Raw genomic sequence first — 13632 nt, 5'->3', positions numbered from 1 at the left:
CAAGGACTAATTGAGCATCTTTGATCTATCCTAATAGGGGTATTTGCTTGGAGTCCATTGAATAACATTTGCCAAAGGTTTTTGTTAAGGATAACCCCAACGCCTTGGCTACTGCAGATGGCGTGATATTATCTGATGCACCTGAGTCTATAATACAATTGTTTAATTTATGACCATTTATGAACAGAGATATATAAAAAGGCTTGGGTTTTGACTCAAGGATAGATAAAGTATCATCAGTTTGAAGGGTTGTTATTTCAAGAATCACATCATGAGTAACATGATGGTCTGACACATCAATTTGGGAAGACAATGTAGCATTTACTAACTGGTGTGCCCCATTAGCTTGTAATACATCATTTCCTTTTACAAACTTAACTACTCTATCCAATTCTTTGGGATTTGATTTAAGGTACTCAACTGGTGTAATTTGAATCCGGGAGGATTTACAAAACTGTACAATATCAAATGAACCCTCTATCTCTATAGATTTTATCAATTGAGGTTCTTGAGGCTTATGATCATTGTTATGAAATCTGGAAACAATATCCTTACCTTTAGAATTCACACCAAAGGATGAAGAAACGCCCTGAGGTTTTACATTTTGTTGATTCCTTGTCAGCACAACACATGAAGGATCCTCTAAAGTAACCAAAATGTGACCTCCTCTTTCTGAATCTGACTCGTACTCTAGGAAGTGGATTTCAAAGTCGTCGGGTTGCCTAAAAGATTTTTCTTCACTCAATTCATTTGAAATCTATTTAGAACTAATCAGCTACGCATAACACACCATTTCATGACAAGAATTGCCATCATGATCATTCGTAAGATGAAAAAAACACATACTTCCCTTTGGTGGTGGGGCTTCAATTGCCAATCTTTGCTGGGTTGGGGGTAATTGTAAAGATTTGTTTCCAATCCCCAAAGACTAATTTGTGTTCCTCCTAGATATGTCTTGATAAGGTGATGAATAAGATGTACTAGTTTTGGGTAGCTGTCTTTTAAGAGTTATTACATCATTCATCAGTATCTGGGTTACAAGATTTGAAGAAGTAGAGGGTTGAGCATTAGGTACTTGTACTTCTCTCTTCCACTTTCATGCAGTGATCAAGTCATCCTCCAACTCAACGGCAAGTGTTTTAACATCACTCAGGATTGCAACTCTTTGTCTGCGGATCAAGAAACCTATCTCTGAAGGCATGGAATTTATAAAAAAACATTTCAGATTGTCATCTGAGGGTTTCTGATTGATGGGAATTTTATGTACAATCGTATCAAATTTTGCTACAAAATCTCTCATAGATTCTGAAATCTCCTTTTTTAACTGGGCTAATTGAGCCAAAAGAGAGTGCTCGTCCTTTGCTACTTTGAACCTTGCTTCACACCTTGTTTTCAAGTCCTACCAAATTGTTATTACACTGTTTGGTAGGTGATAAAACCAATCCGCAACAATTCCAATTGGTGTTTGTACAAATAGCCCCACTACAACATCTTCATGCTGGACAACTATTATACTGCAGGCAACATTGAATGCATTCAAGTGTTCATCAACCGTGATCTTCCCCTCACCACTAAATTTTGGCAAGTGGTCTCTCGCTCCTTTGGGTAAAGCATTCAAATTTAAACCCAAATTTAGTGGACCTATTGCGGCCCCCCAAGAATTTTTGTTGCCATTGGAAGAATGATATTGAGAGGGATTGGGTTGATTGTGCTGGGTAAAGAAACACCATGCAAGGTTAGGGCTTAACAAACTAAGGATACAAGGAGTGAAGGAGACAAAGAAGGAGGTCTACTTCTTGCTTGTCTCCTAGGTGAAAAGGATGACTAAAAATTTAGGTTCTGCAATTCTTGAAAAACAGAGTCAACTATCCCTTCCTGCCTTTGAGACCTAGTATATCTGCTTGGCTCCAATCTGTCTACAATGCAAAATTTTGATGGCACCCAAAATGATTCTTAAAAATTGACAATCCAATTCTTGATATCCTGTAACCAGGCAACCAGTCTTATGATTCGACTCCCCAGCAGAGTCGCCAGAAATCTGTTGGTTAACAGATTTGCCTTTTCTTCAATTTTTATGTGTTTTTAAAATAAAGACTCCTGCACACCCATTATGAAAAAGCAAATGTACCAACGGTTGGGTTACCAAGCTTTGGTTTACCCTCTGCATAAGAGCGCAACTCCTCATAAGATGCTCAAGAAATGTTTATGCAGATTACTCAAGAAACAAACACACTTTTAACCAGAAAGCGAGAAAGGCTTCCACATTCATTTGTCAACACAAACGAATGCTGCAAAATATCTATTTAAAAGTATAAAGCTCACAGACTCTATCTTTGTATGCATTCATTCAACATAAAATTTATTCCATCCATAATACTCATAGTAATGAAAATGTTGATCGATTCTCGCTCATGTCTCATAGGACAAGGGGGATCAGAGTCATTCAAACAACTATGAAGTAATATTTAAACAAAGAAAATCAACGAATCCACAAACTAAGATAAATCTAGTAATGAAGAAAATATATTCAGCGCATAAGCATATATCCCAACAGAGACTGCTAATCTTTCAAACACACAGATTTGAAGATTGAACCACAATATTATTTTCACTCAAAAACCAGAATTGTCTATATTGAAAATCCAAAGAAAAACTCAGTTTTTGTTTTCTTCAATCAAAATTTTTGGACCTTTTAAATGGCTTATCCAACCATATAAATAGCCTTCAGGATATGATAGTTTGTTACACATAAAACCAGAGTTAAATAATTAACTCTATCCCAAAGTTTAAAGAATTCTAGTTTCATAAAACTGAAAGCAATAACTAAACTAAAAACGCGGCATGAGCCACGAGCTAAGAAAGCATGATCAAGCTCCAGCAGTTGATGTGGCTTCAGCCTGTCTATCCTATGATCTGGGAGTACTTCGAATGTTCCACCATTTCAGGTGAGTTGTTGAGAAGCTTAAGATGATCTGGTAATGTGGGAGGCCCATGTGTAAAATCCGTTGCTTCCATACTTCTTTCTTTTTACCTACCTGCAGGAGTTTACTCTTGTGCATCTCCAAATGATTGAAACAGACAACCAACATAGATTCGACTCTTGCGACCTTTCAGAAGTCCTCAATTGTTAAGGACTTTGCTTCCTGAACCTGTTGTATTCGATCTTTGAAGGCTTGAATCATTTGTGATGAATCCTCAAGCGTTTGCTTATCTTCTCTTAAGAGCTGAAGATCTATGCATTTCATGTATTTTTGCATAGTGTGAGTCAACTCCTTCAATTCTTTTAAAAGCTTGAGGAATTCTTCATGTCCTTGTTGAATGATTGAGTTCCTCTAGTCAATGTTTTCTTTGCAAACAAAGAGTATGTTGTCATCTAGGCCATGCACCATCTTCTCGATGAGGAAGTTCATTACCCCATATCTCTATGTATCTCTCATTTGCCTTAACACAGCTAGCCATTTACTTTTCTCTTTCTCCCAGGCAACCATCTATTTTTCTAGCTCTTTCCCAATATATTCCACATTCTCAAACACTTTGACCAAATCAGATATATAACTTGTCCCTTGTTGTGCAATTGATTCGAATCATTTGCTAAAAACATCTGTGATCATTCGGCTCCTTTGAACCTGATCAAGTAACTTCTGATTCAAAGGTGATTTTGGGTTGAATGATAAAGAAACTTGGGAGAGAGGTTGAGGATTTGGATTCTGGATTGAATTAATATATTGGGCCATCTATATTATAATTTGTTTCATTTCGCTTTTATCTTTCTCATCCTTCTAGGTCCTTGTGAGAATCCTTTTAGTTGAAGATTCCAAGTGTTTAACATCAGCGGTCCGAGAAGTTGTCCCTAGATCGATCTTTTCAATGATAAAGTATTTCTCGGTAACATTCTCAATCTCTTTATCTATTGGAGGTCTAGCTACCTCCGCAACCTAGTGTCCCGTCTACTCATCCACATCAATCATGGTTTCTGTTTTGAGTCTTTTGGACTTTGAAGTCCTCCCCAGGCATTTGCTAACCATATCCTCCATTGGGATTGAAATAGGGATGACATTCCTCTTTTTGGTAAGTGAGGCACTCATCCACTTGGGAGTGGTGGATGTTTCCTTTGGCAATGGTGATTGTTGATTACTGGTGACAACGATCATAGTATTCCCAGAATCTTCAGGTTGAATGATTTCTTTTCCACTATCTGCCGCATCTAGGAGAGGTTGATCTTGCATTTGGGCATCCATTGTTTCTTGAGTTTCCTCCTTAGAATCTGTCCACTACCATTGAACTTGTCGGGGTTTTCTGATTACTTTTCCTGCTATGTGATCTGGTAACACGGGTGGAAGCTGAACCCACGTAAGACTCTCCTAGACCTGTATTTTTAGTCTTCTTTGTCCTTTGTTTCCTTTCACCCGCAATATCAACAGCAACATTAGAAGAAGGAATAGATGTTTGGGAAGCCGCATGAGTTTGACCAACTTTCTTATCCTTAAGTGTAGGAATAGGCTTTTGTTTGAAACAATTATCCTTCAACCATTTCTCTGTTCTTTTGATTACATTAAAGGTTTTGGACCGAATGCTATCGTCCCCTTTTCTACTCCAATCAATTCTTGAGATAGGATGTCCCTGTATCTTCTCATCAAACTCGGGGTCAACTACTTCTTCATCTCCTTCTTCTTGCACCCCAGAAACATTCATAGATAGGCCCATTGTGACAATTTGTCACCTAGGAAACCACCAACTCGAATATAAATGAATTGGAGAAATTGGATAAAATAAAATTGGATAAAATAACTACCATAAATGTCGATGAATTCCATGGCCTCCGTTGTCAATCTTTTATTTATGTTTCCCTGCAACTCATGAACCAATCTCCCTGCGAAAATGTCATTCCACCTCATAAAATTCTCTACATATTTTTGTTCCTGCAGGTGAGGATAATATTCATACACCTTTATCCCATCAATCCAGGGTTCATGATGCAGCCCATTCCAATCCCGGGTACATGCAATCATATAAAATAAATAAGATGACATAAAGAAGCCATTCATTCCTGCAAACCTTTTCAGACTTTCATGTAATCTTTCTGCAATTACCTTCCCCCAATCCAAGTAGGCGCTCCCATTCAACATGACTTGGATATAGAAGTACATCCAATCTTCCCAATAGAAGGAATGGGCATTCCCTTTTAACCTATTCAAAAGAATGACAATGTCCCGCACCTCTGCTATGAAGTGTTCTCTGGTAAGCGGCCTCGACAATCTAGACCCCCCTTTTTGAATCTTCAGTAGCCAATTTCTTGCAATCACACTTTTATAAGTGCTCTTCTTCTCGGAGAAGAATGAATACGACATGCCAATAATCCGGTCCTCATATGGCTCTTTATGAGGTATACCCATGGTTGCCATTACAGTTTCTCTATCAATTTTTAATAGCACTTTGCCATTGACATTCCCGATGCATCTGTGCTCTGCATCATACCTATTCATACATTCTAGTACCAACTTGGGGCATGGTTCAACAATGGAGAATGTGGCAGCCTTAACCAAACCACTCTTCACTATTCTTTCCATCATTGAATTCTGAATTGGGTTTTTGGCTCTCTCGATAAAATTAGAGAGGTCCGCTAGAGCTAATGAAGCATCTCCCATCTCTGGGAGTGAACTAACCAAGCAAGAATTGCGGCCTAGTTTGGACAGGGTGGGCCTCATTATGGCACCTCTGATTTACAAGCAATTTACAGGGATGCAATGAACTTATACACAACAAAGGAGAACGAACGACAACTAATTTTCAGAATAAGAAAATACAGCAGAAGAGAGAATGATTGAAACTAACTTGGTTTCAAAAGAAAATTCTTGAAAAGATTCTATGCACAAACAAAATACCTTCAATTTCTCCCGCTTGCATTACAACTGAAGAAAATTTTAGAAACAATTGCTAGCTTCCGCAACAATGATATACAAAATCACACTTAAAACTTAGCAAGTTGTACAAATTAAGGAAGTTCGTGCGAGCTATTGCCTGATTTGACATATAGCCGACATGCATTTAATGTTCAGATCACTTCATCGCACAACTCACGCCTTGTCATAATTTTTAGAAACTAACCTTTTTGAAATCCCCAGAATATTCTCTTTTCTCGCTGCCACCTTACTTAATGACGCATGTATCAATTCTGCATAGAACTTTTTGGTCTTTAAGAATTCAGAATTTGAACCTTGAAACAAGAAACAAAAAGGGTTCAAAGGTTCAAGTTCAAATAAGAGAAATAACACAGAACAACATAGAATACCAACTTCGTGACAAGAAAAATAACAATTAATGAGCGAAGACGAAACCGACGCATGACCAACGTTGAACCTTGAACCTTGAACCAAAAAGGGTTCAACGGTTCAAGTTTAATACAAATTACAACAAAGCACCTGCCTTATCATAGAACAAAGTTGCGAAGAGAAGCCCTTTTGAGTGTGTTTTGAACTTTGAACCTTGAACTTTTACAAAGGTTCAAGGACTCGGGTTCAAACACAGAAAATATATGACCGAAAGGAAAAGAAAAACCAAAGGCGACCTCTGCAATTGAAATTTTAATGAAAACTAGGGGGGACTAACTATATATATATATATATATATATATATATATATATATATATATATATATATATATATATATATATATATATATATATATATATATATATATATATTTGTTTGTAATATAAAGTCACATTCATATATATATATATATATATATATATATATATATATATATATATATATATATATGTTTGTAATATAAAGTCACATTCATATATATATATATATATATATATAGACGTATTCCTTTACGTATATACATATATGTATAAATATATTTACACTTATAACATATACGTATACATATAATAGTTTGTCGAAAAGTTGATATGATCTCTATAGTTATACCCAATAATGAAAGAGATTTAACACATAAAAAGATCAACACAAGGTTAAACACTAGGATTTTAAAAAGATAACTTACAAAATGAAATTGACCTGGATCATAAATTAATTGTGACACTTACTCTTGACTGTAGCAACTTAGTGTGTGTGTGTGTGAAGGTCTCAAGACGACGTCGACACATTTTCCCTCTATGTATACTCCTCTCCCAGATGATACTCTCCTTATTCTTTTGGTAGGATGAACTCAACAAACTCCTTCGTGTATATCACTTGGGCAATCACACATGTAATCAGAACACTTTCATACATAAAGTTATATTCCATAATAAAGCATTCTTGTATTTCAAATATATTGCGATATGAACAATTTCATCTGTCTTTCATTGCAAGTTTCAAAACACATTAGAAACTAGATCATAACATGTCATTAATGACTATTCATCCAAATTCATAGTAATTCTAGCTATATAACATGCTAGTTAAAAGTAAAAACCATTTAGAATTGGAATGAAATACTAAACAAAAATTGGGATTGTAAAATGGAGTTATCAAAATTTACTTTTTATATTCATTTTTTATATCAATTTTTTTATTACCCCAAAGGTGTATTACACTTACATATGGATGCAAAAACGTTCATCAATAAAAAATAAAAAAATAATAATTTGACTTGTTTGTGACACTTGAATGCATAAAAAATTAAAAAAATATTTCATTATTATTTTTTAATTTAATTTTATTTACTTCTCCTCTCATGCACTCAATTAAATAATTTTAATCATATAATGCTAATTATATCTTCACTTGCATCTCTCAACTACCACTCACTATAGTTTAATTGATTAATCAATTCTATCTATCTCAAGGATAAAGATACGAAGAAATATATTAAAGCATAATAACATAATCACGTATTAATACTAATTTAATATTAATTACAATATCATACTATAATACTACTTTAATATTAGTTACAATATAATAAATTTTAAGTGGAATAATACACAAATACAATATATTTCGACGTACTTTACCCATATTCCTTTAAAGATAGTTATGCTAGTTTATTAGAAATCAAATTAAATGTAATATTTAATTTATTTAAATTTCACAATTTTATTTTTAACAAACCTTAATTATAAATCTTAAGATTTTATTATAATTTAATTATATGTCTTTTGTTTGATTTATATATTTAGGAGAATTTTTATTTAAATATTGGGGATAATATTATTCATAAAAGAGATGGGTACAATAAGATAATAAATCCAAAAAGAAAAAAAATAACTAAAAATTATTTGTTAACATAAGGGAAGAGTACCAATAGATAACATAGTTCCAATAACCGTCACCTTAGTGTCATGTTGACCCCCCAATAGCTATAAGTAGTTAAGTTGCATACGAAGACAACTAAAAAAAAAATCAAAATCCAATGTACCGTTTAGGATCTCTGGGTGTGCGAAGTTAGCTATGACGGCTATTAGTGCTCTTCCCCTACTTATAGCTATTGTTTTGGCTTTTGGGTAATAATGATGCACGTTGTGGGAGCCGTTATGCACCCAAGGGTCAAAAAGTACGCACCCGATACATGCTTAAAGATGTCCCAATAACTATGCACTTGAAATGACCAATACTTACGCACAAATGTCACAATAGTTGCATACTATGGTACCAATAAAGGTGCACAAATGAGTCAATTATGATCCAAAAATGTTAAAAAATATACCATTATTAATATATATGAAATTTATTAATGAACTGTAAAAAAAATTATAATTTCTTTAAAGTAATTAATTGAAAATTTAAATGTACAAGAAATGATGCTAGGCCCTTGCACATTGCTGAACCTCTAGCTAATAAAATAGCTATCAAATAAGATGTTAGACTAATTAAACACAATGTCCTCTTCTTCCACTCTTTAGCCACTCATCTTCTGCTGCTAACTTTGTCACTTGCATGACATGTTGTTCTATGTACGGATTTTTACATGGACATCGAGAGTTGGAGACAGCTTATTCTCAGGACTTTATATTACAAAACAGTACAATAAAATGTTTGAATTGACTCGTTAGTGTATGGTACCGCGTTAAAAAGTAGTGGAGAGCAGAGTGGGACCCCGGCCTGCTTGACCAATAGACTACTTTTATCATTATTCTTCTGTCGGCTTACGCATGTCATGTCTATTTTCTAAACTTTATGTCCCTTTCAGCCCGCATAGTCATGTTACTTTACTGATAGAAAGTACTGTTTTTCTTTTTCTCGTAATTTGTCCAATTTAATAGTCCTTTACAACTAGTTGAGGACAGCTATCAAATAAGATACGGATTACAATTATGAAATTTCCACACCTCATAAAGCATACGGATTTTCAGAGTTGAAGACTGTCTTATCTACACAAGATTGGAAAAAATAGTTTGGATGCAATAAAATTAAACTATTCTTTTTTAAATGTATTAGTGAATAGAAGAGAGAGCACTGGTTATGGTGCCATGTAAATCGCGATGCGTCTATTCTAGTTTCAAAACGACAGTACGGATTGACTAACACTTATAATAGTCGCGCGTTTTACATCATCGATTTTGTAATTAACGGTTGCGATTGACTAACCTATCGCTAATACGTTGTACAAAAGGTCCATTTTGGATCCAAAATAGACGCACCTTGTAAACCGCACCCCATAGCTTTCTTAAGATCCTATAAATCTTATGCTTTCATATACAGTTTGCCACCCATAATTCGGAGAAAATGTGCTTATTGAGAAACGTGCACGTACTAAGAAACATGCGTGTTGGGCTCAGAAAACAACTGGTCTATGGCTTTTCCCCCCTCCCCTTAAAACTTTTTTATATTTTTTAAAAATTTTATTTAATAAATTTTTATTTTTTAGTTTTAATATATATATATATATAATTATTTTTTAAATATTATATTATATTATGTTTTTAATATTAATATTTTTTAATATACTTTCTTTATATTACTATATAAAGTATTGGGTGCTAGAAAGTTAAAAAATAAATTATTTACATATAAGAATTATTCACTATATTTCTTAAATGGATATTATTTTTATATTAAAGACATTTTGAGAAAGTTAAAAATTAATTATTTACTTTAACTTTTATTTGAAGAACTATTTAATATTTATATAAATATTATATTTCAATATATTTTTTAAACAATGCATCAAACTTACTTTAAATTTTATTTGACTAGTTTTATATATATATATATATATATATATATATATATATATATATATATATATATATATATATATATATATATATATATATATATAGTATGTTATGTTTAAGGTGTACATATCATGGGGTGATGCTAGGGGTTAAACCTACATGACATATTTATTATTGAAAGTTCATTATTCAATCTAACATTAGATGATTTAATTTAATCTATGATATTGTATTACCTTTCTTTCACCTAGAATGTATAGCCTTACAAATTATGTGTTTTATACAACTTAATTTAGAAGAGTTGAGGAGAAAAAAATATTTTGTTTTATTAAAAAGGGTAAAACTAATTAGGTCAAACTTTTATTTAATCAAAATTAGACATTGAATTCAAGTAAACAATTCTATTAATGAAGTTACCCCAATAACAAATAAAATAGAATAAACAATGAGTCGATTTAGTCAATGAGTCGATTTTATAAACAATGAGCCAATTTTGTACATATATAATAAGTCAAAAGTATAATACACTAATGATGTATCTATCTTGAATCTTCAAGCTATCCCCTCCAAGCTCTCCTGAACAAAATGGAAGGTAATTACACAATCACATTGAAGAATCTCTATATTCCCCAAACATTATTGTAGCATAAAGTATCTAATAGACTATCAAAATTTGAAAGTATAGTACACCCGACTTTATTATTTGTAATAATGTTGATCGTGATTGGCCATTGCAATCTCATCAAAACCTGTACATTACATAAATTAGTTATAAAATGTATTTATAAATGTAAATTTAAAAAGAATTAGAAAATAATTTCATAATTGTTTACCATCTTCTATTTCAATTGCATCCATTGTACCAGGTGCCTGGTTAAGATCAATACGAAATGGTAACCTATGTTGTCCACTATTTTGTTGATCATCTAAAGATGCAATGACATTTACATTTAGCAAAATAACTTAAATAAATTGCTAAGTGTAAGAGTACAACATGTAGTTAATGTAAATAATATTGAAATGTAATTACCTAAAATGGTTTGTTGAAATGTCTGATTGGGGATAACATTGATAGTTGATGATGGTTGAGTTCCACAAATTGTACCTAGTAATTGTTTCATGAAGTGTAAAAGAGATGTTAGAAATAAATGCTTAGCAATATTACAATTAATAAATTAACACATTTAAAAGTTATAAAATTACCATCTATAATTTGCATTTCATCTATTGCTGACTGGTTCAGATCAATAGAGAATGGCAATCGATGTCGTCGACTACTCTCTTGATTGTCAAGAACTACATTCACATATTTCTTACACATTAGATAAAAGGAAGAATTATTATGCTGAAAAAACTAGAATAAATTAGAGTAAATCTACTCACTATGTTGTTCTCTGATAGTAACCATTTCTTCTTGTATGGCTATGCCTGAACGTCTTAAGACCCTTTTTTCTTTTGCTTTCTACCACCTGTAGAAGGGAATTGGAATTCATCATGCTCCTTTACTCTTTCATTTAATTCTTGATGAATGTCATTACGTCTTCGATGAAGATAATGGCATTTGCACATTTTGCTAGGGCTAAACCATGGTGGTATTCATCTCACGGGCATGTTCTCTGAGCTAGGGATGGATGTAAACTTTGAAGAGGAAGCAAGAGATGCATGAAACTCTTTTTTAAATTTCTCAACACATTCAATAAAATGAGTTTTTCATTTTGTCCAGTTGGCAGATTTTGGAGTATTGAATTCATATAGTCAATAGAATTTTGAAATTTATCATTGAAAGAACTTGATGAATTTCGGCCATCTATGAAAAAAATAACAATGATTCATTAAAATAATATTTTAAAAAAAAAATATTCAAAAAATTGTGACATTAAAATTTACCAATTATTTGGTCTTCACTAGTTGCAACCCCAATCACATCTTGATCTTGTGATGGATTACAAACATATGCAATTGGAATAATAGTTTATTAAGTTTAAGAACCATAAAAATCAATAAAATTTTATACCATAAGTCCTAACTTTACCAAGGATATTATTCTCGTGACTAGAACTCCCTCCAACCTCGTGATCATCATCAATCGATGGAGTAACGCCATCTGCAATTTAATAAAAATACTTTAGTTAGTTTAGAGAATAAATAATAACCATTAAAATACATAAATGTAATACTTGAAGGTCAAAAGACTCTTACCAACAAATTGATCTTGCTCATTTGTTTCTTTTATCTTAACAAGATCTAAAATCTTCAACACATGCTTGCATGTGTTTCCACTTTTTGCCCACTAGAAATCACACACATGCAAATTTGGTCCAAATTTCCTTACAAGGTACCATTTTGTTCGATCTGTTTGGCTTCTTATCTTATATGTGTTAGGGAGGAGACCATATGGACAACAATATGCATCCGCTATTGTTTTTTATCTCTCCAAAGCGGTCATGTAATGTCTTTCCTTTTTAAAGTTATTTAAAAATCCAGATAACTGCAAATATCTTTTATTCTTATAGAATGGTTCTACCTTGTGAAGAAGTGTGTGTATTAGCCAATCCATCCTCCTTGTGCATATCTTAGAACGATCACTTAAATGGCGACTCTTGATTTGGAAGTGATATGACTCTATGGATGCATTGGTTTCTTGATTTGCATGAGAGAAGCCTCTAAATTTTTTTGCCCACATTGGTATACAAACAAACATAATGATGTATTAACATACACAATATACAACTTAAATAATGTAAATGCATAAATACTATAAATAGTTTTTTGATGATCTTACCGATACACCTCTCATCATGAGATCAAGTTTTTTTGAAAATACTCAATAAATTTCTTCTCGTCTTCGAATTCCTCAATGAAATTTCTGATTAGGTTAGTAGTGATGTCTTCATTGTCACTCATCACATGCATTATCGCACCTAGTCTATGGAACATATTTGCTCCAACATCCTTATTACTGACATACCTGGATTATAAATCATAATCTCAAGCTATGATGTTCAAAAGTGTAATTTTTCATAAATTCTAATTAAACATTAACTTACCTATACACATTCTACAACCATGCCCTATGAACATGCCATAGACATAAAAGTACTCGGCAACCAAAGGATAATCTACATGTTACATTATAAAAGTTCATTAGTAGTATAAACTTAATATTAAGTAAATACAATATCATAAATATAAATGGAGGGCAATAAAACCTGATTGCTTCAATCTCAACACTCGCATCATCTATCATGAATGCGTTGACATGCCAATCTTCTTTACATTGTTTTCCTCTTTTATAAACTTCTGATAACCATTCATTTATATCCTCAACTTTATTTCTCGAGGATATGGTCCATGCAATAGGTATGTCAGCCTCTTGTTCATAAAATACAAGAAAGTTATATAACTGGTACTGCATATTAATAAAATAAAGGAATTATTTTTTTAGATAAAATATATACTAATAATTAAAAAAAATTATAAATACATTTAATATTACTCT

Source organism: Cryptomeria japonica, chromosome 6, assembly GCF_030272615.1.
Source record: "Cryptomeria japonica chromosome 6, Sugi_1.0, whole genome shotgun sequence".
NCBI classification, from domain to species: Eukaryota; Viridiplantae; Streptophyta; class Pinopsida; order Cupressales; family Cupressaceae; genus Cryptomeria; species Cryptomeria japonica.
The sequence above is the reverse complement of the archived record's forward strand: the minus strand, read 5'-3'. Positions refer to the sequence as shown.